The sequence below is a fragment of the Hyperolius riggenbachi genome, unplaced genomic scaffold (assembly GCF_040937935.1).
Source record: "Hyperolius riggenbachi isolate aHypRig1 unplaced genomic scaffold, aHypRig1.pri scaffold_132, whole genome shotgun sequence".
In the NCBI taxonomy this organism is placed as follows: domain Eukaryota; kingdom Metazoa; phylum Chordata; class Amphibia; order Anura; family Hyperoliidae; genus Hyperolius; species Hyperolius riggenbachi.
In genome coordinates this window covers 288,828-315,203 of record NW_027152348.1, presented here as the reverse complement: position 1 = coordinate 315,203, position 26,376 = coordinate 288,828, and the positions used below count along the sequence as shown (strand labels likewise).

At 47.8% G+C, this 26,376-nt stretch overlaps 1 protein-coding gene across 4 annotated transcripts in view; it reads right to left on the bottom strand.

Annotated features, from left to right (window-relative positions):
• Positions 1 to 25,799, bottom strand: part of LOC137543623 (sialic acid-binding Ig-like lectin 13) — a 246,328-nt gene extending 220,529 nt beyond the window's left edge. For all 4 annotated transcript variants that reach the window (XM_068264740.1, XM_068264741.1, XM_068264742.1 and 1 more), the window contains exon 1: positions 24,095 to 25,799. The gene's annotated coding sequence lies outside the window, so the exon portion shown is untranslated. The remainder of the gene's footprint in view (positions 1 to 24,094) is intronic.
• Positions 25,800 to 26,376: the final 577 nt, after the last annotated feature.

The window sequence follows — 26,376 nt, the reverse complement described above, 5'->3', positions numbered from 1 at the left end:
TGAAGGCAGTGTGTATTCCGTGTTTGTCACACCACTGATAGTGTAATAGACTGTGGAGCAGCATGACGGCAGTGTGTATTCCGTGTTTGTCACCCCACTGATAGTGTAATAGACTGTGGAGCAGCATGACGGCAGTGTGTATTCCATGTTTGTCACCCCACTGATAGTGTAATAGACTGTGGAGCAGCATGACGGCAGTGTGTATTCCGTGTTTGTCACCCCACTGATAGTGTAATAGACTGTGGAGCAGCATGACGGCAGTGTGTATTCCGTGTTTGTCACACCACTGATAGGGTAATAGACTGTGGAGCAGCATGATGGCAGTGTGTATTCCGTGTTTGTCACCCCACTGATAGTGTAAGACTGTGGAGTAGCATGACGGCAGTGTGTATTCCGTGTTTGTCACCCCACTGATAGTGTAAGACTGTGGAGTAGCATGACGGCAGTGTGTATTCCGTGTTTGTCACCCCACTGATAGTGTAAGACTGTGGAGCAGCATGACGGCAGTGTGTATTCCGTGTTTGTCACCCCACTGATAGTGTAAGACTGTGGAGCAGCATGACGGCAGTGTGTATTCCATGTTTGTCACCCCACTGATAGTGTAATAGACTGTGGAGCAGCATGACGGCAGTGTGTATTCCGTGTTTGTCACCCCACTGATAGTGTAAGACTGTGGAGCAGCATGACGGCAGTGTGTATTCCGTGTTTGTCACCCCACTGATAGTGTAAGACTGTGGAGCAGCATGACGGCAGTGTGTATTACGTGTTTGTCACCCCACTGATAGTGTAAGACTGTGGAGCAGCATTACGGCAGTGTGTATTACGTGTTTGTCACCCCACTGATAGTGTAATAGACTGTGGAGCAGCATGATGGCAGTGTGTATTACGTGTTTGTCACCCCACTGATAGTGTAAGACTGAGGAGCAGCATGACGGCAGTGTGTATTCCGTGTTTGTCACCCCACTGATAGTGTAATAGACTGTGGAGCAGCATGATGGCAGTGTGTATTCCATGTTTGTCACCCCACTGATAGTGTAATAGACTGTGGAGCAGCATGACGGCAGTGTGTATTCCGTGTTTGTCACCCCACTGATAGTGTAAGTCTGTGGAGCAGCATGACGGCAGTGTGTATTCCGTGTTTGTTACCCCACTGATAGTGTAATAGACTGTGGAGCAGCATGATGGCAGTGTGTATTCCATGTTTGTCACACCACTGATAGTGTAATAGACTGTGGAGCAGCATGACGGCAGTGTGTATTCCGTGTTTGTCACCCCACTGATAGTGTAATAGACTGTGGAGTAACATGACGGCAGTGCGTATTCCGTGTTTGTCACACCACTGATAGTGTAATAGACTGTGGAGCAGCATGATGGCAGTGTGTATTCCGTGTTTGTCACCCCACTGATAGTGTAAGACTGTGGAGTAGCATGATGGCAGTGTGTATTCCGTGTTTGTCACCCCACTGATAGTGTAATAGACTGTGGAGCAGCATGACGGCAGTGTGTATTCCGTGTTTGTCACCCCACTGATAGTGTAAGACTGTGGAGTAGCATGACGGCAGTGTGTATTCCGTGTTTGTCACCCCACTGATAGTGTAATAGACTGTGGAGCAGCATGACGGCAGTGTGTATTCCATGTTTGTCACCCCACTGATAGTGTAATAGACTGTGGAGCAGCATAACGGCAGTGTGTATTCCGTGTTTGTCACCCCACTGATAGTGTAATAGACTGTGGAGCAGCATGATGGCAGTGTGTATTCCGTGTTTGTCACCCCACTGATAGTGTAATAGACTGTGGAGCAGCATGACGGCAGTGTGTATTCCATGTTTGTCACCCCACTGATAGTGTAATAGACTGTGGAGCAGCATGATGGCAGTGTGTATTCCGTGTTTGTCACCCCACTGATAGTGTAATAGACTGTGGAGCAGCATGACGGCAGTGTGTATTCCATGTTTGTCACCCCACTGATAGTGTAATAGACTGTGGAGCAGCATGACGGCAGTGTGTATTCCATGTTTGTCACCCCACTGATAGTGTAATAGACTGTGGAGCAGCATGACGGCAGTGTGTATTCCATGTTTGTCACCCCACTGATAGTGTAATAGACTGTGGAGTAGCATGACGGCAGTGTGTATTCCGTGTTTGTCACCCCACTGATAGTGTAAGACTGTGGAGTAGCATGACGGCAGTGTGTATTCCGTGTTTGTCACCCCACTGATAGTGTAAGACTGTGGAGTAGCATGACGGCAGTGTGTATTCCGTGTTTGTCACCCCACTGATAGTGTAAGACTGTGGAGTAGCATGACGGCAGTGTGTATTCCGTGTTTGTCACCCCACTGATAGTGTAATAGACTGTGGAGCAGCATGATGTCAGTGTGTATTCCATGTTTGTCACCCCACTGATAGTGTAATAGACTGTGGAGCAGCATGATGGCAGTGTGTATTCCGTGTTTGTCACCCCACTGATAGTGTAATAGACTGTGGAGTAGCATGACGGCAGTGTGTATTCCGTGTTTGTCACCCCACTGATAGTGTAAGACTGTGGAGTAGCATGACGGCAGTGTGTATTCCGTGTTTGTCACACCACTGATAGTGTAATAGACTGTGGAGCAGCATGATGGCAGTGTGTATTCCGTGTTTGTCACACCACTGATAGTGTAATAGACTGTGGAGCAGCATGACGGCAGTGTGTATTCCATGTTTGTCACACCACTGATAGTGTAATAGACTGTGGAGCAGCATGACGGCAGTGTGTATTCCGTGTTTGTCACCCCACTGATAGTGTAAGACTGTAGAGTAGCATGACGGCAGTGTGTATTCCGTGTTTGTCACCCCACTGATAGTGTAAGACTGTGGAGCAGCATGATGGCAGTGTGTATTCCGTGTTTGTCACCCCACTGATAGTGTAATAGACTGTGGAGCAGCATGACGGCAGTGTGTATTCCGTGTGTGTCACACCACTGATAGTGTAATAGACTGTGGAGCAGCATGATGGCAGTGTGTATTCCATGTTTGTCACCCCACTGATAGTGTAATAGACTGTGGAGCAGCATGACGGCAGTGTGTATTCCGTGTTTGTCACCCCACTGATAGTGTAATAGACTGTGGAGCAGCATGACGGCAGTGTGTATTCCGTGTTTGTCACCCCACTGATAGTGTAATAGACTGTGGAGCAGCATGACGGCAGTGTGTATTCCATGTTTGTCACCCCACTGATAGTGTAATAGACTGTGGAGTAGCATGACGGCAGTGTGTATTCCGTGTTTGTCACCCCACTGATAGTGTAAGACTGTGGAGTAGCATGACGGCAGTGTGTATTCCGTGTTTGTCACCCCACTGATAGTGTAATAGACTGTGGAGCAGCATGATGTCTGTGTGTATTCCATGTTTGTCACCCCACTGATAGTGTAATAGACTGTGGAGCAGCATGACGGCAGTGTGTATTCCGTGTTTGTCACCCCACTGATAGTGTAATAGACTGTGGAGCAGCATGACGGCAGTGTGTATTCCATGTTTGTCACACCACTGATAGTGTAATACACTGTGGAGCAGCATGATGGCAGTGTGTATTCCGTGTTTGTCACACCACTGATAGTGTAATAGACTGTGGAGCAGCATGATGGCAGTGTGTATTCCGTGTTTGTCACACCACTGATAGTGTAATAGACTGTGGAGCAGCATGACGGCAGTGTGTATTCCATGTTTGTCACACCACTGATAGTGTAATAGACTGTGGAGCAGCATGATGGCAGTGTGTATTCCGTGTTTGTCACCCCACTGATAGTGTAATAGACTGTGGAGCAGCATGACGGCAGTGTGTATTCCATGTTTGTCACACCACTGATAGTGTAATAGACTGTGGAGCAGCATGATGGCAGTGTGTATTCCGTGTTTGTCACACCACTGATAGTGTAATAGACTGTGGAGCAGCATGACGGCAGTGTGTATTCCGTGTTTGTCACCCCACTGATAGTGTAATAGACTGTGGAGCAGCATGACGGCAGTGTGTATTCCGTGTTAGTCACACCACTGATAGTGTAATAGACTGTGGAGCAGCATGATGGCAGTGTGTATTCCGTGTTTGTCACCCCACTGATAGTGTAAGACTGTGGAGCAGCATGATGGCAGTGTGTATTCCATGTTTGTCACACCACTGATAGTGTAATAGACTGTGGAGTAGCATGACGGCAGTGTGTATTCCGTGTTTGTCACCCCACTGATAGTGTAAGACTGTGGAGTAGCATGACGGCAGTGTGTATTCCGTGTTTGTCACCCCACTGATAGTGTAAGACTGTGGAGTAGCATGACGGCAGTGTGTATTCCATGTTTGTCACCCCACTGATAGTGTAATAGACTGTGGAGCAGCATGACGGCAGTGTGTATTCCGTGTTTGTCACCCCACTGATAGTGTTATAGACTGTGGAGCAGCATGACGGCAGTGTGTATTCCGTGTTTGTCACCCCACTGATAGTGTAATAGACTGTGGAGCAGCATGACGGCAGTGTGTATTCCATGTTTGTCACACCACTGATAGTGTAATAGACTGTGGAGCAGCATGATGGCAGTGTGTATTCCATGTTTGTCACCCCACTGATAGTGTAATAGACTGTGGAGCAGCATGATGGCAGTGTGTATTCCGTGTTTGTCACACCACTGATAGTGTAATAGACTGTGGAGTAGCATGACGGCAGTGTGTATTCTGTGTTTGTCACCCCACTGATAGTGTAATAGACTGTGGAGCAGCATGACGGCAGTGTGTATTCCGTGTTTGTCACACCACTGATAGTGTAATAGACTGTGGAGCAGCATGACGGCAGTGTGTATTCCATGTTTGTCACCCCACTGATAGTGTAAGACTGTGGAGCAGCATGATGGCAGTGTGTATTCCGTGTTTGTCACCCCACTGATAGTGTAATAGACTGTGGAGCAGCATGACGGCAGTGTGTATTCCGTGTTTGTCACCCCACTGATAGTGTAATAGACTGTGGAGCAACATGATGGCAGTGTGTATTCCGTGTTTGTCACCCCACTGATAGTGTAATAGACTGTGGAGCAGCATGACGGCAGTGTGTATTCCATGTTTGTCACACCACTGATATTGTAATAGACTGTGGAGCAGCATGATGGCAGTGTGTATTCCGTGTTTGTCACCCCACTGATAGTGTAATAGACTGTGGAGCAGCATGATGGCAGTGTGTATTCCGTGTTTGTCGCACCACTGATAGTGTAAGACTGTGGAGCAGCATGATGGCAGTGTGTATTCCGTGTTTGTCACACCACTGATAGTGTAATAGACTGTGGAGCAGCATGACGGCAGTGTGTATTCCGTGTTTGTCACCCCACTGATAGTGTAATAGACTGTGGAGCAGCATGATGGCAGTGTGTATTCCGTGTTTGTCACCCCACTGATAGTGTAATAGACTGTGGAGCAGCATGATGGCAGTGTGTATTCCGTGTTTGTCACCCCACTGATAGTGTAATAGACTGTGGAGTAGCATGACGGCAGTGTGTATTCCATGTTTGTCACCCCACTGATAGTGTAATAGACTGTGGAGTAGCATGATGGCAGTGTGTATTCCGTGTTTGTCACCCCACTGATAGTGTAATAGACTGTGGAGCAGCATGATGGCAGTGTGTATTCCGTGTTTGTCACCCCACTGATAGTGTAAGACTGTGGAGCAGCATGATGGCAGTGTGTATTCCGTGTTTGTCACCCCACTGATAGTGTAATAGACTGTGGAGCAGCATGATGGCAGTGTGTATTCCGTGTTTGTCACCCCACTGATAGTGTAATAGACTGTGGAGCAGCATGACGGCAGTGTGTATTCCGTGTTTGTCACCCCACTGATAGTGTAAGACTGTGGAGCAGCATGACGGCAGTGTGTATTCCATGTTTGTCACCCCACTGATAGTGTAATAGACTGTGGAGTAGCATGACGGCAGTGTGTATTCCGTGTTTGTCACACCACTGATAGTGTAAGACTGTGGAGCAGCATGACGGCAGTGTGTATTCCGTGTTTGTCACCCCACTGATAGTGTAAGACTGTGGAGCAGCATGACGGCAGTGTGTATTCCGTGTTTGTCACCCCACTGATAGTGTAAGACTGTGGAGCAGCATGACGGCAGTGTGTATTCCATGTTTGTCACCCCACTGATAGTGTAATAGACTGTGGAGCAGCATGATGGCAGTGTGTATTCCGTGTTTGTCACCCCACTGATAGTGTAAGACTGTGGAGCAGCATGACGGCAGTGTGTATTCCGTGTTTGTCACCCCACTGATAGTGTAAGACTGTGGAGCAGCATGACGGCAGTGTGTATTCCGTGTTTGTCACCCCACTGATAGTGTAATAGACTGTGGAGCAGCATGACGGCAGTGTGTATTCCGTGTTTGTCACACCACTGATAGTGTAATAGACTGTGGAGCAGCATGATGGCAGTGTGTATTCCGTGTTTGTCACACCACTGATAGTGTAAGACTGTGGAGCAGCATGACGGCAGTGTGTATTCCGTGTTTGTCACCCCACTGATAGTGTAAGACTGTGGAGCAGCATGACGGCAGTGTGTATTCCGTGTTTGTCACCCCACTGATAGTGTAAGACTGTGGAGCAGCATGACGGCAGTGTGTATTCCGTGTTTGTCACCCCACTGATAGTGTAATAGACTGTGGAGCAGCATGATGGCAGTGTGTATTCCGTGTTTGTCACCCCACTGATAGTGTAAGACTGTGGAGCAGCATGACGGCAGTGTGTATTCCGTGTTTGTCACCCCACTGATAGTGTAAGACTGTGGAGCAGCATGACGGCAGTGTGTATTCCGTGTTTGTCACCCCACTGATAGTGTAATAGACTGTGGAGCAGCATGACGGCAGTGTGTATTCCGTGTTTGTCACACCACTGATAGTGTAATAGACTGTGGAGCAGCATGATGGCAGTGTGTATTCCGTGTTTGTCACACCACTGATAGTGTAATAGACTGTGGAGCAGCATGATGGCAGTGTGTATTCCGTGTTTGTCACACCACTGATAGTGTAAGACTGTGGAGCAGCATGACGGCAGTGTGTATTCCATGTTTGTCACACCACTGATAGTGTAATAGACTGTGGAGCAGCATGACGGCAGTGTGTATTCCGTGTTTGTCACACCACTGATAGTGTAATAGACTGTGGAGCAGCATGATGGCAGTGTGTATTCCGTGTTTGTCACACCACTGATAGTGTAATAGACTGTGGAGCAGCATGATGGCAGTGTGTATTCCGTGTTTGTCACACCACTGATAGTGTAATAGACTGTGGAGCAGCATGATGGCAGTGTGTATTCCGTGTTTGTCACACCACTGATAGTGTAAGACTGTGGAGCAGCATGACGGCAGTGTGTATTCCATGTTTGTCACACCACTGATAGTGTAATAGACTGTGGAGCAGCATGATGGCAGTGTGTATTCCGTGTTTGTCACACCACTGATAGTGTAATAGACTGTGGAGCAGCATGATGGCAGTGTGTATTCCGTGTTTGTCACACCACTGATAGTGTAAGACTGTGGAGCAGCATGACGGCAGTGTGTATTCCATGTTTGTCACACCACTGATAGTGTAATAGACTGTGGAGCAGCATGATGGCAGTGTGTATTCCGTGTTTGTCACACCACTGATAGTGTAATAGACTGTGGAGCAGCATGACGGCAGTGTGTATTCCGTGTTTGTCACCCCACTGATAGTGTAATAGACTGTGGAGCAGCATGATGGCAGTGTGTATTCCGTGTTTGTCACCCCACTGATAGTGTAATAGACTGTGGAGCAGCATGATGGCAGTGTGTATTCCATGTTTGTCACACCACTGATAGTGTAATAGACTGTGGAGCAGCATGATGGCAGTGTGTATTCCGTGTTTGTCACACCACTGATAGTGTAATAGACTGTGGAGCAGCATGACGGCAGTGTGTATTCCGTGTTTGTCACCCCACTGATAGTGTAATAGACTGTGGAGCAGCATGATGGCAGTGTGTATTCCATGTTTGTCACCCCACTGATAGTGTAATAGACTGTGGAGCAGCATGATGGCAGTGTGTATTCCGTGTTTGTCACCCCACTGATAGTGTAAGACTGTGGAGCAGCATGACGGCAGTGTGTATTCCGTGTTTGTCACCCCACTGATAGTGTAATAGACTGTGGAGCAGCATGACGGCAGTGTGTATTCCATGTTTGTCACCCCACTGATAGTGTAATAGACTGTGGAGCAGCATGAAGACAGTGTGTATTCCGTGTTTGTCACACCACTGATAGTGTAATAGACTGTGGAGCAGCATGACGGCAGTGTGTATTCCATGTTTGTCACCCCACTGATAGTGTAATAGACTGTGGAGCAGCATGAAGACAGTGTGTATTCCGTGTTTGTCACACCACTGATAGTGTAATAGACTGTGGAGCAGCATGACGGCAGTGTGTATTCCATGTTTGTCACCCCACTGATAGTGTAATAGACTGTGGAGCAGCATGATGGCAGTGTGTATTCCGTGTTTGTCACCCCACTGATAGTGTAATAGGCTGTGGAGTAGCATGACGGCAGTGTGTATTCCGTGTTTGTCACCCCACTGATAGTGTAATAGACTGTGGAGTAGCATGACGGCAGTGTGTATTCCGTGTTTGTCACCCCACTGATAGTGTAATAGACTGTGGAGTAGCATGATGGCAGTGTGTATTCCATGTTTGTCACCCCACTGATAGTGTAATAGACTGTGGAGCAGCATGAAGACAGTGTGTATTCCGTGTTTGTCACCCCACTGATAGTGTAATAGACTGTGGAGCAGCATGACGGCAGTGTGTATTCCGTGTTTGTCACAACACTGATAGTGTAAGACTGTGGAGCAGCATGATGGCAGTGTGTATTCCGTGTTTGTCACCCCACTGATAGTGTAATAGACTGTGGAGCAGCATGACGGCAGTGTGTATTCCATGTTTGTCACCCCACTGATAGTGTAATAGACTGTGGAGCAGCATGACGGCAGTGTGTATTCCGTGTTAGTCACACCACTGATAGTGTAATAGACTGTGGAGCAGCATGACGGCAGTGTGTATTCCGTGTTTGTCACCCCACTGATAGTGTAATAGACTGTGGAGCAGCATGACGGCAGTGTGTATTCCATGTTTGTCACCCCACTGATAGTGTAATAGACTGTGGAGCAGCATGACGGCAGTGTGTATTCCGTGTTTGTCACCCCACTGATAGTGTAAGACTGTGGAGTAACATGACGGCAGTGTGTATTCCGTGTTTGTCACCCCACTGATAGTGTAATAGACTGTGGAGTAACATGATGGCAGTGTGTATTCCGTGTTTGTCACCCCACTGATAGTGTAAGACTGTGGAGTAACATGACGGCAGTGTGTATTCCGTGTTTGTCACCCCACTGATAGTGTAATAGACTGTGGAGTAGCATGACGGCAGTGTGTATTCCGTGTTTGTCACCCCACTGATAGTGTAAGACTGTGGAGTAACATGACGGCAGTGTGTATTCCGTGTTTGTCACCCCACTGATAGTGTAATAGACTGTGGAGTAACATGACGGCAGTGTGTATTCCGTGTTTGTCACCCCACTGATAGTGTAAGACTGTGGAGCAGCATGACGGCAGTGTGTATTCCATGTTTGTCACCCCACTGATAGTGTAATAGACTGTGGAGCAGCATGATGGCAGTGTGTATTCCGTGTTTGTCACACCACTGATAGTGTAATAGACTGTGGAGCAGCATGACGGCAGTGTGTATTCCATGTTTGTCACCCCACTGATAGTGTAATAGACTGTGGAGCAGCATGACGGCAGTGTGTATTCCGTGTTTGTCACACCACTGATAGTGTAATAGACTGTGGAGCAGCATGACGGCAGTGTGTATTCCGTGTTTGTCACCCCACTGATAGTGTAAGACTGTGGAGCAGCATGACGGCAGTGTGTATTCCATGTTTGTCACCCCACTGATAGTGTAATAGACTGTGGAGCAGCATGATGGCAGTGTGTATTCCGTGTTTGTTACACCACTGATAGTGTAATAGACTGTGGAGCAGCATGATGGCAGTGTGTATTCCGTGTTTGTCACCCCACTGATAGTGTAATAGACTGTGGAGCAGCATGATGGCAGTGTGTATTCCGTGTTTGTCACACCACTGATAGTGTAATAGACTGTGGAGCAGCATGATGGCAGTGTGTATTCCGTGTTTGTCAAACCACTGATAGTGTAATAGACTGTGGAGCAGCATGATGGCAGTGTGTATTCCGTGTTTGTCACACCACTGATAGTGTAATAGACTGTGGAGCAGCATGACGGCAGTGTGTATTCCATGTTTGTCACCCCACTGATAGTGTAATAGACTGTGGAGCAGCATGACGGCAGTGTGTATTCCGTGTTTGTCACCCCACTGATAGTGTAATAGACTGTGGAGCAGCATGATGGCAGTGTGTATTCCGTGTTTGTCAAACCACTGATAGTGTAATAGACTGTGGAGCAGCATGACGGCAGTGTGTTGTCCATGTTTGTCACCCCACTGATAGTGTAATAGACTGTGGAGCAGCATGACGGCAGTGTGTATTCCGTGTTTGTCACCCCACTGATAGTGTAAGACTGTGGAGTAGCATGACGGCAGTGTGTATTCCGTGTTTGTCACACCACTGATAGTGTAATAGACTGTGGAGCAGCATGACGGCAGTGTGTATTCCGTGTTTGTCACCCCACTGATAGTGTAATAGACTGTGGAGCAGCATGACGGCAGTGTGTATTCCGTGTTTGTCACACCACTGATAGTGTAATAGACTGTGGAGCAGCATGACGGCAGTGTGTATTACGTGTTTGTCACCCCACTGATAGTGTAATAGACTGTGGAGTAGCATGATGGCAGTGTGTATTCCGTGTTTGTCACACCACTGATAGTGTAATAGACTGTGGAGTAGCATGACGGCAGTGTGTATTCCGTGTTTGTCACCCCACTGATAGTGTAAGACTGTGGAGCAGCATGACGGCAGTGTGTATTCCGTGTTTGTCACACCACTGATAGTGTAAGACTGTGGAGCAGCATGACGGCAGTGTGTATTCCGTGTTTGTCACCCCACTGATAGTGTAAGACTGTGGAGCAGCATGACGGCAGTGTGTATTCCGTGTTTGTCACCCCACTGATAGTGTAAGACTGTGGAGCAGCATGACGGCAGTGTGTATTCCGTGTTTGTCACCCCACTGATAGTGTAAGACTGTGGAGCAGCATGACGGCAGTGTGTATTCCGTGTTTGTCACCCCACTGATAGTGTAATAGACTGTGGAGCAGCATGATGGCAGTGTGTATTCCGTGTTTGTCACCCCACTGATAGTGTAAGACTGTGGAGCAGCATGACGGCAGTGTGTATTCCGTGTTTGTCACCCCACTGATAGTGTAAGACTGTGGAGCAGCATGACGGCAGTGTGTATTCCGTGTTTGTCACCCCACTGATAGTGTAATAGACTGTGGAGCAGCATGACGGCAGTGTGTATTCCGTGTTTGTCACACCACTGATAGTGTAATAGACTGTGGAGCAGCATGATGGCAGTGTGTATTCCGTGTTTGTCACACCACTGATAGTGTAATAGACTGTGGAGCAGCATGATGGCAGTGTGTATTCCGTGTTTGTCACACCACTGATAGTGTAAGACTGTGGAGCAGCATGACGGCAGTGTGTATTCCATGTTTGTCACACCACTGATAGTGTAATAGACTGTGGAGCAGCATGACGGCAGTGTGTATTCCGTGTTTGTCACACCACTGATAGTGTAATAGACTGTGGAGCAGCATGATGGCAGTGTGTATTCCGTGTTTGTCACACCACTGATAGTGTAATAGACTGTGGAGCAGCATGATGGCAGTGTGTATTCCGTGTTTGTCACACCACTGATAGTGTAATAGACTGTGGAGCAGCATGATGGCAGTGTGTATTCCGTGTTTGTCACACCACTGATAGTGTAAGACTGTGGAGCAGCATGACGGCAGTGTGTATTCCATGTTTGTCACACCACTGATAGTGTAATAGACTGTGGAGCAGCATGATGGCAGTGTGTATTCCGTGTTTGTCACACCACTGATAGTGTAATAGACTGTGGAGCAGCATGATGGCAGTGTGTATTCCGTGTTTGTCACACCACTGATAGTGTAAGACTGTGGAGCAGCATGACGGCAGTGTGTATTCCATGTTTGTCACACCACTGATAGTGTAATAGACTGTGGAGCAGCATGATGGCAGTGTGTATTCCGTGTTTGTCACACCACTGATAGTGTAATAGACTGTGGAGCAGCATGACGGCAGTGTGTATTCCGTGTTTGTCACCCCACTGATAGTGTAATAGACTGTGGAGCAGCATGATGGCAGTGTGTATTCCGTGTTTGTCACCCCACTGATAGTGTAATAGACTGTGGAGCAGCATGATGGCAGTGTGTATTCCATGTTTGTCACACCACTGATAGTGTAATAGACTGTGGAGCAGCATGATGGCAGTGTGTATTCCGTGTTTGTCACACCACTGATAGTGTAATAGACTGTGGAGCAGCATGACGGCAGTGTGTATTCCGTGTTTGTCACCCCACTGATAGTGTAATAGACTGTGGAGCAGCATGATGGCAGTGTGTATTCCATGTTTGTCACCCCACTGATAGTGTAATAGACTGTGGAGCAGCATGATGGCAGTGTGTATTCCGTGTTTGTCACCCCACTGATAGTGTAAGACTGTGGAGCAGCATGACGGCAGTGTGTATTCCGTGTTTGTCACCCCACTGATAGTGTAATAGACTGTGGAGCAGCATGACGGCAGTGTGTATTCCATGTTTGTCACCCCACTGATAGTGTAATAGACTGTGGAGCAGCATGAAGACAGTGTGTATTCCGTGTTTGTCACACCACTGATAGTGTAATAGACTGTGGAGCAGCATGACGGCAGTGTGTATTCCATGTTTGTCACCCCACTGATAGTGTAATAGACTGTGGAGCAGCATGAAGACAGTGTGTATTCCGTGTTTGTCACACCACTGATAGTGTAATAGACTGTGGAGCAGCATGACGGCAGTGTGTATTCCATGTTTGTCACCCCACTGATAGTGTAATAGACTGTGGAGCAGCATGATGGCAGTGTGTATTCCGTGTTTGTCACCCCACTGATAGTGTAATAGGCTGTGGAGTAGCATGACGGCAGTGTGTATTCCGTGTTTGTCAAACCACTGATAGTGTAATAGACTGTGGAGCAGCATGATGGCAGTGTGTATTCCGTGTTTGTCACACCACTGATAGTGTAATAGACTGTGGAGCAGCATGACGGCAGTGTGTATTCCATGTTTGTCACCCCACTGATAGTGTAATAGACTGTGGAGCAGCATGACGGCAGTGTGTATTCCGTGTTTGTCACCCCACTGATAGTGTAATAGACTGTGGAGCAGCATGATGGCAGTGTGTATTCCGTGTTTGTCAAACCACTGATAGTGTAATAGACTGTGGAGCAGCATGACGGCAGTGTGTTGTCCATGTTTGTCACCCCACTGATAGTGTAATAGACTGTGGAGCAGCATGACGGCAGTGTGTATTCCGTGTTTGTCACCCCACTGATAGTGTAAGACTGTGGAGTAGCATGACGGCAGTGTGTATTCCGTGTTTGTCACACCACTGATAGTGTAATAGACTGTGGAGCAGCATGACGGCAGTGTGTATTCCGTGTTTGTCACCCCACTGATAGTGTAATAGACTGTGGAGCAGCATGACGGCAGTGTGTATTCCGTGTTTGTCACACCACTGATAGTGTAATAGACTGTGGAGCAGCATGACGGCAGTGTGTATTACGTGTTTGTCACACCACTGATAGTGTAATAGACTGTGGAGCAGCATGATGGCAGTGTGTATTCCGTGTTTGTCACACCACTGATAGTGTAATAGACTGTGGAGTAGCATGATGGCAGTGTGTATTCCGTGTTTGTCACACCACTGATAGTGTAATAGACTGTGGAGTAGCATGACGGCAGTGTGTATTCCGTGTTTGTCACCCCACTGATAGTGTAAGACTGTGGAGCAGCATGACGGCAGTGTGTATTCCGTGTTTGTCACACCACTGATAGTGTAAGACTGTGGAGCAGCATGACGGCAGTGTGTATTCCGTGTTTGTCACCCCACTGATAGTGTAAGACTGTGGAGCAGCATGACGGCAGTGTGTATTCCGTGTTTGTCACCCCACTGATAGTGTAAGACTGTGGAGCAGCATGACGGCAGTGTGTATTCCATGTTTGTCACACCACTGATAGTGTAAGACTGTGGAGCAGCATGACGGCAGTGTGTATTCCGTGTTTGTCACCCCACTGATAGTGTAATAGACTGTGGAGTAGCATGACGGCAGTGTGTATTCCGTGTTTGTCACCCCACTGATAGTGTAATAGACTGTGGAGTAGCATGACGGCAGTGTGTATTCCGTGTTTGTCACACCACTGATAGTGTAATAGACTGTGGAGCAGCATGATGGCAGTGTGTATTCCGTGTTTGTCACACCACTGATAGTGTAATAGACTGTGGAGTAGCATGACGGCAGTGTGTATTCCGTGTTTGTCACCCCACTGATAGTGTAATAGACTGTGGAGCAGCATGATGGCAGTGTGTATTCCGTGTTTGTCACCCCACTGATAGTGTAATAGACTGTGGAGTAGCATGATGGCAGTGTGTATTCCGTGTTTGTCACACCACTGATAGTGTAATAGACTGTGGAGCAGCATGATGGCAGTGTGTATTACGTGTTTGTCACCCCACTGATAGTGTAATAGACTGTGGAGCAGCATGATGGCAGTGTGTATTCCATGTTTGTCACCCCACTGATAGTGTAATAGACTGTGGAGCAGCATGATGGCAGTGTGTATTCCGTGTTTGTCACACCACTGATAGTGTAAGACTGTGGAGCAGCATGATGGCAGTGTGTATTCCGTGTTTGTCACACCACTGATAGTGTAAGACTGTGGAGCAGCATGATGGCAGTGTGTATTCCGTGTTTGTCACACCACTGATAGTGTAATAGACTGTGGAGCAACATGACGGCAGTGTGTATTCCGTGTTTGTCACACCACTGATAGTGTAATAGACTGTGGAGTAGCATGACGGCAGTGTGTATTCCGTGTTTGTCACCCCACTGATAGTGTAATAGACTGTGGAGCAGCATGATGGCAGTGTGTATTCCGTGTTTGTCACACCACTGATAGTGTAATAGACTGTGGAGCAACATGACGGCAGTGTGTATTCCGTGTTTGTCACACCACTGATAGTGTAATAGACTGTGGAGTAGCATGACGGCAGTGTGTATTCCGTGTTTGTCACACCACTGATAGTGTAATAGACTGTGGAGCAGCATGATGGCAGTGTGTATTCCGTGTTTGTCACACCACTGATAGTGTAATAGACTGTGGAGCAGCATGACGGCAGTGTGTATTCCGTGTTTGTCACACCACTGATAGTGTAATAGACTGTGGAGCAGCATGACGGCAGTGTGTATTCCATGTTTGTCACACCACTGATAGTGTAATAGACTGTGGAGCAGCATGATGGCAGTGTGTATTCCGTGTTTGTCACACCACTGATAGTGTAAGACTGTGGAGCAGCATGATGGCAGTGTGTATTCCGTGTTTGTCACACCACTGATAGTGTAAGACTGTGGAGCAGCATGATGGCAGTGTGTATTCCGTGTTTGTCACCCCACTGATAGTGTAATAGACTGTGGAGCAGCATGATGGCAGTGTGTATTCCGTGTTTGTCACCCCACTGATAGTGTAATAGACTGTGGAGCAGCATGATGGCAGTGTGTATTCCGTGTTTGTCACACCACTGATAGTGTAATAGACTGTGGAGCAGCATGACGGCAGTGTGTATTCCGTGTTTGTCACACCACTGATAGTGTAATAGACTGTGGAGCAGCATGACGGCAGTGTGTATTCCATGTTTGTCACACCACTGATAGTGTAATAGACTGTGGAGCAGCATGATGGCAGTGTGTATTCCGTGTTTGTCACACCACTGATAGTGTAAGACTGTGGAGCAGCATGATGGCAGTGTGTATTCCGTGTTTGTCACACCACTGATAGTGTAAGACTGTGGAGCAGCATGATGGCAGTGTGTATTCCGTGTTTGTCACCCCACTGATAGTGTAATAGACTGTGGAGCAGCATGACGGCAGTGTGTATTCCGTGTTTGTCACCCCACTGATAGTGTAATAGACTGTGGAGTAGCATGATGGCAGTGTGTATTCCGTGTTTGTCACACCACTGATAGTGTAAGACTGTGGAGCAGCATGACGGCAGTGTGTATTCCGTGTTTGTCACCCCACTGATAGTGTAATAGACTGTGGAGCAGCATGATGGCAGTGTGTATTCCGTGTTTGTCACCCCACTGATAGTGTAATAGACTGTGGAGCAGCATGATGGCAGTGTGTTGTCCATGTTTGTCACCCCACTGATAGTGTAATAGACTGTGGAGCAGCATGATGGCAGTGTGTATTCCGTGTTTGTCACACCACTGATAGTGTAATAGACTGTGGAGCAGCATGATGGCAGTGTGTATTCCGTGTTTGTCACACCACTGATAGTGTAATAGACTGTGGAGCAGCATGATGGCAGTGTGTATTCCGTGTTTGTCACCCCACTGATAGTGTAATTGACTGTGGAGCAGCATGACGGCAGTGTGTATTCCATGTTTGTCACCCCACTGATAGTGTAAGACTGTGGAGCAGCATGACGGCAGTGTGTATTCCGTGTTTGTCACACCACTGATAGTGTAATAGACTGTGGAGCAGCATGATGGCAGTGTGTATTCCGTGTTTGTCACCCCACTGATAGTGTAAGACTGTGGAGCAGCATGATGGCAGTGTGTATTCCGTGTTTGTCACCCCACTGATAGTGTAATAGACTGTGGAGCAGCATGACGGCAGTGTGTATTACGTGTTTGTCACCCCACTGATAGTGTAATAGACTGTGGAGCAGCATGATGGCAGTGTGTATTCCGTGTTTGTCACCCCACTGATAGTGTAATAGACTGTGGAGCAGCATGACGGCAGTGTGTATTCCGTGTTTGTCACCCCACTGATAGTGTAATAGACTGTGGAGCAGCATGATGGCAGTGTGTATTACGTGTTTGTCACACCACTGATAGTGTAATAGACTGTGGAGCAGCATGATGGCAGTGTGTATTCCGTGTTTGTCACCCCACTGATAGTGTAATAGACTGTGGAGTAGCATGATGGCAGTGTGTATTCCGTGTTTGTCACACCACTGATAGTGTAATAGACTGTGGAGCAGCATGATGGCAGTGTGTTGTCCATGTTTGTCACCCCACTGATAGTGTAAGACTGTGGAGCAGCATGACGGCAGTGTGTATTCCATGTTTGTCACACCACTGATAGTGTAAGACTGTGGAGCAGCATGATGGCAGTGTGTATTACGTGTTTGTCACCCCACTGATAGTGTAATAGACTGTGGAGCAGCATGACGGCAGTGTGTATTCCATGTTTGTCACCCCACTGATAGTGTAATAGACTGTGGAGCAGCATGATGGCAGTGTGTATTCCGTGTTTGTCACCCCACTGATAGTGTAATAGACTGTGGAGCGGCATGACGGCAGTGTGTATTCCGTGTTTGTCACCCACTGATAGTGTAATAGACTGTGGAGCAGCATGACGGCAGTGTGTATTCCGTGTTTGTCACCCCACTGATAGTGTAAGACTGTGGAGCAGCATGATGGCAGTGTGTATTCCGTGTTTGTCACACCACTGATAGTGTAATAGACTGTGGAGCAGCATGACGGCAGTGTGTATTCCATGTTTGTCACCCCACTGATAGTGTAATAGACTGTGGAGCAGCATGATGGCAGTGTGTATTCCGTGTTTGTCACCCCACTGATAGTGTAATAGACTGTGGAGCAGCATGACGGCAGTGTGTATTCCGTGTTTGTCACCCCACTGATAGTGTAATAGACTGTGGAGCAGCATGACGGCAGTGTGTATTCCGTGTTTGTCACCCCACTGATAATGTAATAGACTGTGGAGCAGCATGATGGCAGTGTGTATTCCGTGTTTGTCACCCCACTGATAGTGTAATAGACTGTGGAGCAGCATGATGGCAGTGTGTATTCCGTGTTTGTCACCCCACTGATAGTGTAATAGACTGTGGAGCAGCATGACGGCAGTGTGTATTCCGTGTTTGTCACCCCACTGATAGTGTAATAGACTGTGGAGCAGCATGACGGCAGTGTGTATTACGTGTTTGTCACACCACTGATAGTGTAATAGACTGTGGAGCAGCATGATGGCAGTGTGTATTCCGTGTTTGTCACCCCACTGATAGTGTAATAGACTGTGGAGCAGCATGACGGCAGTGTGTATTCCGTGTTTGTCACCCCACTGATAGTGTAATAGACTGTGGAGCAGCATGACGGCAGTGTGTATTACGTGTTTGTCACACCACTGATAGTGTAATAGACTGTGGAGCAGCATGATGGCAGTGTGTATTCCGTGTTTGTCACCCCACTGATAGTGTAATAGACTGTGGAGCAGCATGACGGCAGTGTGTATTCCATGTTTGTCACCCCACTGATAGTGTAATAGACTGTGGAGCAGCATGATGGCAGTGTGTATTCCGTGTTTGTCACCCCACTGATAGTGTAAGACTGTGGAGCAGCATGACGGCAGTGTGTATTCCGTGTTTGTCACACCACTGATAGTGTAATAGACTGTGGAGCAGCATGACGGCAGTGTGTATTCCGTGTTTGTCACCCCACTGATAGTGTAAGACTGTGGAGCAGCATGATGGCAGTGTGTATTCCGTGTTTGTCACACCACTGATAGTGTAATAGACTGTGGAGCAGCATGACGGCAGTGTGTATTCCATGTTTGTCACCCCACTGATAGTGTAATAGACTGTGGAGCAGCATGATGGCAGTGTGTATTCCGTGTTTGTCACCCCACTGATAGTGTAATAGACTGTGGAGCAGCATGACGGCAGTGTGTATTCCGTGTTTGTCACCCCACTGATAGTGTAATAGACTGTGGAGCAGCATGACGGCAGTGTGTATTCCGTGTTTGTCACCCCACTGATAGTGTAATAGACTGTGGAGCAGCATGATGGCAGTGTGTATTCCGTGTTTGTCACCCCACTGATAGTGTAATAGACTGTGGAGCAGCATGATGGCAGTGTGTATTCCGTGTTTGTCACCCCACTGATAGTGTAATAGACTGTGGAGCAGCATGACGGCAGTGTGTATTCCGTGTTTGTCACCCCACTGATAGTGTAATAGACTGTGGAGCAGCATGACGGCAGTGTGTATTACGTGTTTGTCACACCACTGATAGTGTAATAGACTGTGGAGCAGCATGATGGCAGTGTGTATTCCGTGTTTGTCACCCCACTGATAGTGTAAGACTGTGGAGCAGCATGACGGCAGTGTGTATTCCGTGTTTGTCACCCCGGTCTCCAGGATCCACTAAGGCTCATAGTTTCCAGTAATTCTGTCATTACCACCATTTTATAAAGATCTGTCATTCCTCTTAGAGTGATAAAACATGATTATTGACGTGCTTGCCAGAGCTATGGTTGATAAATGTTCAACCGTCATTAAAACATGTATCTGAGATGTAAATGATCTGAGAATTAAAGAGAACCCGAGGTGGGGTTCTTCCATCGCAATCAATATACAGAGACTGGGTCTGTCTATAGAGCCCAGCCTCTGTTGCTAGTTAGTTCCCTCCAAAGCCCCCCCTGCGCGCTGTCAGACCCATAAAACACAGCCACGCTATGCGGCTGTGTTTACCTCCCCCGCCTGCTCAATCGCTACGGTCCCCGCCCACATCCCTTACCTCCAATCAGCGGGGAGGGAAGGGACGTGGGCGGGGACCGGAGCGATTCAGGAGGCGGGGAGAGCGGAGACTGACAGTAGTGAGGTAAACACAGCCACATAGCGCGGCTGTGTTTTATGGGGTCTGACAGCACGCAGGGGGGGCTTTGGGGGAAGCTAAATAGCAACAGAGGCTGGGCTCTATAGACAGACCCAGCCTCTGTATATTGATTGCGATGGAATAACCCCACCTCGGGTTCTCTTTAATATCCAATAAAAGAGGAACCCTTCTGAATATAACTAAATGGTTAAAATTGCTTATATTTTACAATATTAATTTATAGATTATTTAGTCAGTGTTTCAGTAATTCGGTGATTTACATTCTGAAATCTTTTACAGGTGGTGACATCTTTAGTGCTGGTAGATGATCTCTGCAGAATGTTTGTCTGCTGAGAGTTCCAAAGCAGTTGAATAATACCTGATCTCCCACAATGAAGGAAAAGGTTGCATAACTTAACAGCCTAGGCTGTGACATCACTGGGAGGGCGGGTCTACATATCAATATAAAGCAATATATAGCTACAGGAAGTGTTTGTAAAGCAGTAAACACAAGCTGTGTAGTCTGCAGACCTGCAGTAAGGGTTAGTGAAAGGATTCTGGAGCTGAACACACTCGGAGAATAATGTGAGCCTTTACCCAGATGTGAAAATACACGTACAACAACGGAGCAGGAAGCAGCGCTCATAGGGCTTGATTCACAAAAGTGTGCTAAGTGTTAGCACGCCAGTGAAAAGCCCCTTAGCATGTGCAAACCGCCTCTTCATGTGCTAATATGTGCGTAAGATTTTGCGCTCGTAAAGTCTTGCATGCAAAATCAGCCGCTTCCCATGCTAATTAGCGTGATAAGCATACTGTGCACTTGAAGCAGTGATTTTGCATGTGAACGGAGCATATGGCGTAGCGCCGTGTGCGCGCACCGTGTTACGCGATGTGCAAGCTAAAATAGCATGCAAACAGTAACAGCCTTGCCCGTGCAAACTACTTAGCACCCTAGTTTGCACGTGCAAAGCCTTTAAACGTGCTAACTGAGATAGCACTGGTTAATGAATCAAGCCCCTAGTGTTAAAGGACCACTGAAGGGGGATACGGAGGATGCCACGATTACTTATTGCCTTTAAACAATACCAGTTGCCTGGCTGTGCTGCTGATCTTTCTGGAAAAGGCTGTCGGGGGGGGGGGGGGGGGGGGGGGGATGGGAGGGAGCAGTGATCCGTACATGCCGTTGCCTGCTCTCTCTATTTCCTCAACTATCTTCTGCTCTGGTATTGTTTAAAGGACACCTGAGGTGAGATGGATATGGTGGCTGGCATATTTATCTCTTTACAAACAATGCAGATTGCCTGGCTGTCCTGCTGATCCTCTGCCTCTAAGGCTGGGAAATACACCATGAGATTTTTTTGGCAGATAGATGGTTCGATAGATAGTTTCCGACAGGTCTGATCTGATTTGCGATCATTTTTTTTTTACTGATTTCTCATAGAAGTCAAAGGAAATCGATCAGAAAAACGATCTGAAAATTGATAGGAAAATCGATCGAACAGTAAATCTGCTGAAAAATCTCATTGTGCATTCCCAGCATAATACTTTTAGCCATAACCTCTAAATCAGCATGCAGATCAGGTGACTAAAGTGTGAAGAAGTGAGTAGCTGCATGCATGTGTTCAGGTGTGATTCAGACATTACTGCAGCCAGAAGGATCAGCAGCGCTGTCAGGTAACTGGTATTGTTTAACATTAGATAAATATGGCAGCCTCCATATTCCTCTCACTTCAGTTGTCCTTGCTGCATTGTTGCACGTGCACAAACAACATGGCCAGAAAACTGAGCATGTTCTCATCAGAGTAAGGGCTCACATTATTCACACATGCTTTCTGCAGTTCAGTATAATATATGCAATAACATTTATATTACACTAGTAGACCTAAGCCCCTATACAAACGAGCTCTAGGTCTCCCCAGTATATGTAGGCAGGGGTATATGTCCCCAGTATATGTAGCCAGGGGTATAGGTGTGCCCAGTATATGTAGCCAGGGATATAGTTGTCCCCAGTATATGTAGCAAGGGGTATATGTGCCCAGTATATGTAGCCAGGGGTATATGTCCCCAGTATATGTAGCCAGGGGTATAGGTGTCCCCAGTATATGTAGCCAGGGGTATAGGTGTCCCCAGTATATGTAGCCAGGGGTATAGGTGTCCCCAGTATATGTAGCCAGGGGTATAGGTGTCCCCAGTATATGTAGCCAGGGGTATATATCCCCAGTATATGTAGCCAGGGGTATAGGTGTCCCCAGTATATGTAGCCAGGGGTATATGTCCCAGTATATGTAGCCAGGGGTATATGTGTCCCCAGTATATGTAGCAAGGGGTATATGTGCCCAGTATATGTAGCCAGGGGTATATGTCCCCAGTATATGTAGCCAGGGGTATAGGTGTCCCCAGTATATGTAGCCAGGGGTATAGGTGTCCCCAGTATATGTAGCCAGGGGTATAGGTGTCCCCAGTATATGTAGCCAGGGGTATAGGTGTCCCCAGTATATGTAGCCAGGGGTATATGTCCCCAGTATATGTAGCCAGGGGTATAGGTGTCCCCAGTATATGTAGCCAGGGGTATATGTCCCAGTATATGTAGCCAGGGGTATAGTAGTCCCCAGTATATGTAGCCAGGGATGTAGGTGTCCCCAGAATATGTAGCCAGGGATATATATGTCCCAGTATATGTAGCCAAAGGTATAGTAGTCCCCAGAATAGGTAGCCAGGGGTATATGTGCCCAGTATATGTAGCCAGGGGTGTATGTGTCCTCAGTATATGTAGCCAAAGGTATAGTAGTCCCCAGAATAGGTAGTCAGGTGCCCTCCTATCAGGAGGGAAGGCAGCGCAGAGAAGGGGGAGCGGGAGGCACAGCGGCGGGGAGGGGGGGACGTCTCCCCCCTTCTCTCACCTTAGGGCTCCCCCTCCCTCGCTCCCCCCTACAGATATCAGCGGCGGGCAGGCGACAGAACACATACTCTATTCCCAGCATGGCTTATCTGTGCGCCGCTACTCTGGTCTAGTCTAGACCAGAGTAGCGGCGCACAGATCAGCCGTGTCGACAATAGAGTAAGTCTTCTGCTGCTGGCCCGCCGCTGATATCTGGAGGGGGGAGCGAGGAAGGGGGAGCTCTAAGGTGAGAGAAGGGGGGAGACGTCCCTCCCTCCCCACCGCTGTGCCTCCCACTCCCCCTTCTCTGCACTCCCTGAAGGGAAATATATAAATATATATATATATATATATATAAAAACATCACAGTGACAGCTGGGCGCCCCTAGGGACCCAGCACCCGGGGGCAAATGTCCTACCCTGCCCATCCCAAGCTATGCCCCTAATATATATATATATATAAGCATAGCTCCCAACTGTCCCTCTTTTTGCCTCATTTGTCCCTCTTTCAGGACTGATGTACAGGTCTGTGTAAATATAGGTATTTTTCTACTAAAATATGTGTTTATTATTATTTATTTTATTTTTTATTTATTTATTTTTTTATTTTATTTATTTTTATTTATTTATTTATTTACTTATTTATTTTTTGCTTGTTTTTTTGCTTGCTTGTTTTATGCTTTGTTTTTGTATTTATTGCCCTTCTGCATGTTATGGCCCTGTTATCTATACTTTTTAACGCTACTCTGTTAAATTGCCTGTGCCAAACCCAATTCCGAGCATGACCCTGTCGTGCCTGGCGAATAAAAATTATTCTGATTCTGTTTAATTGACTTTATTCCCATCCTTTGATCTGATATTTTTTTTTTATTTTTACATCAAACATTTGTATTAATATAAAGGGAAATTAATCGGGATAGAAAGGACCAGTGTGATTTGAATTATAAAACATATTTTTCTTATGAAATCTTTATGGTATCCGTGACTAGGGGTGAGCCGGAGGCGTGATTAAGGGTGTGGCAGCAGCGTAGCTTAAATGTCCCTCCTCCTTATCTTAAAAAGGTGGGAGGTATGTATATATATATATATATATATGCATGCATCATAGATATTGTGTGTGTGTGTTGGGGGGGGGTGTTGAGGGGGTTGAGAGAGGGGGGCCTAAATCTGCCACTTTGCTTAGGGCCCCAATTAGCCTTAATTGGGCTGTGTGGCATGTCCTGAGCGCACCCCAACACTATACATCAGCTAAGAGCAGCCACAGCAAGGAAGGCACATTACCTGTATATCTTCACTCTTCAATTAGATTCTCATCTCATCCATCTACTTCCATCCCAGTCCGTTCATTTGGGGATTTGTTGTAGGTTTTCTTAGCAAGCTATGTTCCAGCTGTGCTCCGCCTTCCCTCACTGTCTGTCTTCCCTCTCTCTTTGCCTTTCCTCTCTGCCTTCCCTCGCTGCCTTCCCTCACTGCCTTCCCTCACTGCCTTCCCTCACTGCCTTCCCTCACTCTCTCTTTGCCTTCCCTCTCTGCCTTCCCTCACTCTCTGACTTCCCTCACTCTCTGTCTTCCCTCGTTCTGCCTTCCCTCGCTGCCTTCCCTCACTCTCTGCCTTCCCTCGCTGTCTGCCTTCCCTTGCAGTCTTCCCTCGCTCTATGCCTTCCCTCACTATCTTCCCCTGCTGCCTTCCCTCGCTCTCTGCCTTCCCTCGCTGCCTTCCCTCGCTCTCTGCCTTCCCTCGCTGCCTTTCCTCACTCTCTGCCTTTCCTCACTGCCTTCCCTCGCTCTCTGCCTTCCCTCGCTGCCTTCCCTCGCTCTCTACCTTCCCTCACTGCCTTCCCTCGCTCTGTGCCTTCCCTCGCTGCCTTCCCTCGCTCTCTGCCTTCCCTCGCTGTCTTCCCTCGCTCTCTGTCTTCCCCCGCTGCCTTCCCTCACTCTCCACCTTCCCTCACTCTCTGCCTTCCCTCACTGCCTGCCTTCCCTCACTCTCTGCCTTCACTCTCTCTGTCTTCCCTCGCTCTCTGCCTTCCCTCTCTCAGTCTTCCCTCACTCTCTGCCTTCCCTCTCTCAGTCTTCCCTCACTCTCTGCCTTCCCTCTCTCAGTCTTCCCTCGCTCTCTGCCTTCCCTCACTCTCTGCCTTCCCTCACTGCCTGCCTTCCCTCACTCTCTGCCTTCCCTCTCTCAGTCTTCCCTCACTCTCTGCCTTCCCTCTCTCAGTCTTCTCTCACTCTCTGCCTTCCCTCGCTCTCTGCCTTCCCTCTCTCTGCCTACCCTAGCTCTCTGCCTTCCCTCTCTCAGTCTTCCCTCACTCTCTGCCTTCCCTCGCTCTCTGCCTTCCCTCGCTCTCTGCCTTCCCTCACTCTCTGCCTTCCCTCTCTCTGTCTTCCCTTGCTCTCTGCCTTCCCTCTCTCTGCCTTCCCTCGCTCTCTGCCTTCCCTCTCTCTGTCTTCCCTCGCTCTCTGCCCTCCCTCGTTCTGCCTTCCCTCACTGCCTGCCCTGCCTTCCCTCACTCTCTGGCTTCCCTCGCTCTCTGCCTTCCCTCACTCTCTGGCTTCCCTCGCTCTCTGCCTTCCCTCGCTCTCTGCCTTCCCTCGCTCTCTGCCCTCCCTCTCTCTGTCTTCCCTCGCTCTCTGCCCTCCCTCGTTCTGCCTTCCCTCGCTGCCTGCCCTGCCTTCCCTCACTCTCTGCCTTCCCTCGTTCTCTGCCTTCCCTCACTCTCTGCCTTCCCTCGCTCTCTGCCTTCCCTCGCTCTCTGCCTTCCCTTGCTCTCTGCCTTCCCTTGCTGCCTGCCTTCCCTCGCTGCCTTCCCTCACTGCCTTCCCTCGCTCTCTGCCTTCCCTCACTCTCTGCTTTCTCTCGCTCTGCCTTCCCTCACTGCCTGCCTTCCCTCGCTCTGCCTTCCCTCGCTCTGCCTTCCCTCGCTCTGCCTTCCCTCGCTCTCTGCTTTGTCTTTGCTCACTGCCTTCCCTCACTCTCTGCCTTCCCTCTCCCTGCCTTCCCTCTCTCTGCCTCTATTCATGTAGAGCATTAGGGTCTTTCACAAAAGCGGAAGTTGGTTGAGGAAACAAAACAAAAAAAAAAACACTCCAGCAACTCCTCCCACTCAGGCAGAGAAGAGATTACAGCCCAGCCGCAATGAATGATTCCTTTACTTGTCTTTGTGTTACTTAAATACTGCTTTGGCTTTGGATAATGTCAGGGCTGATTGTGAGCCCAGTTTCTCTACTGTATGGAAAACAAACAAGTCGGTAACAGAGAACGGTATGAAGTTTCATTGGATTGGGCAATGAATGTGAATAAGTTTATAATTTATACCAGTTGTTAATTACTTACTTATTAAAAAAAAAAAGTCATTTTTATTTTTTGTGTCCCCTTCAAGCCTTATCAAAAAATATTTGAAAATTCCTCAAACTCTCTGGCACTTATTCAATTCATTTTTTTCTTCTAAATGTTCTCCTAGAAGATCAATTCTCCTCTCTAACAAGGGAAGGGAATTCCAGAGCCTGTGTGATGAAGGGAGACCAGCAGTCCAATGATGTAGTGTTGTTAGGTCAAAGGGATA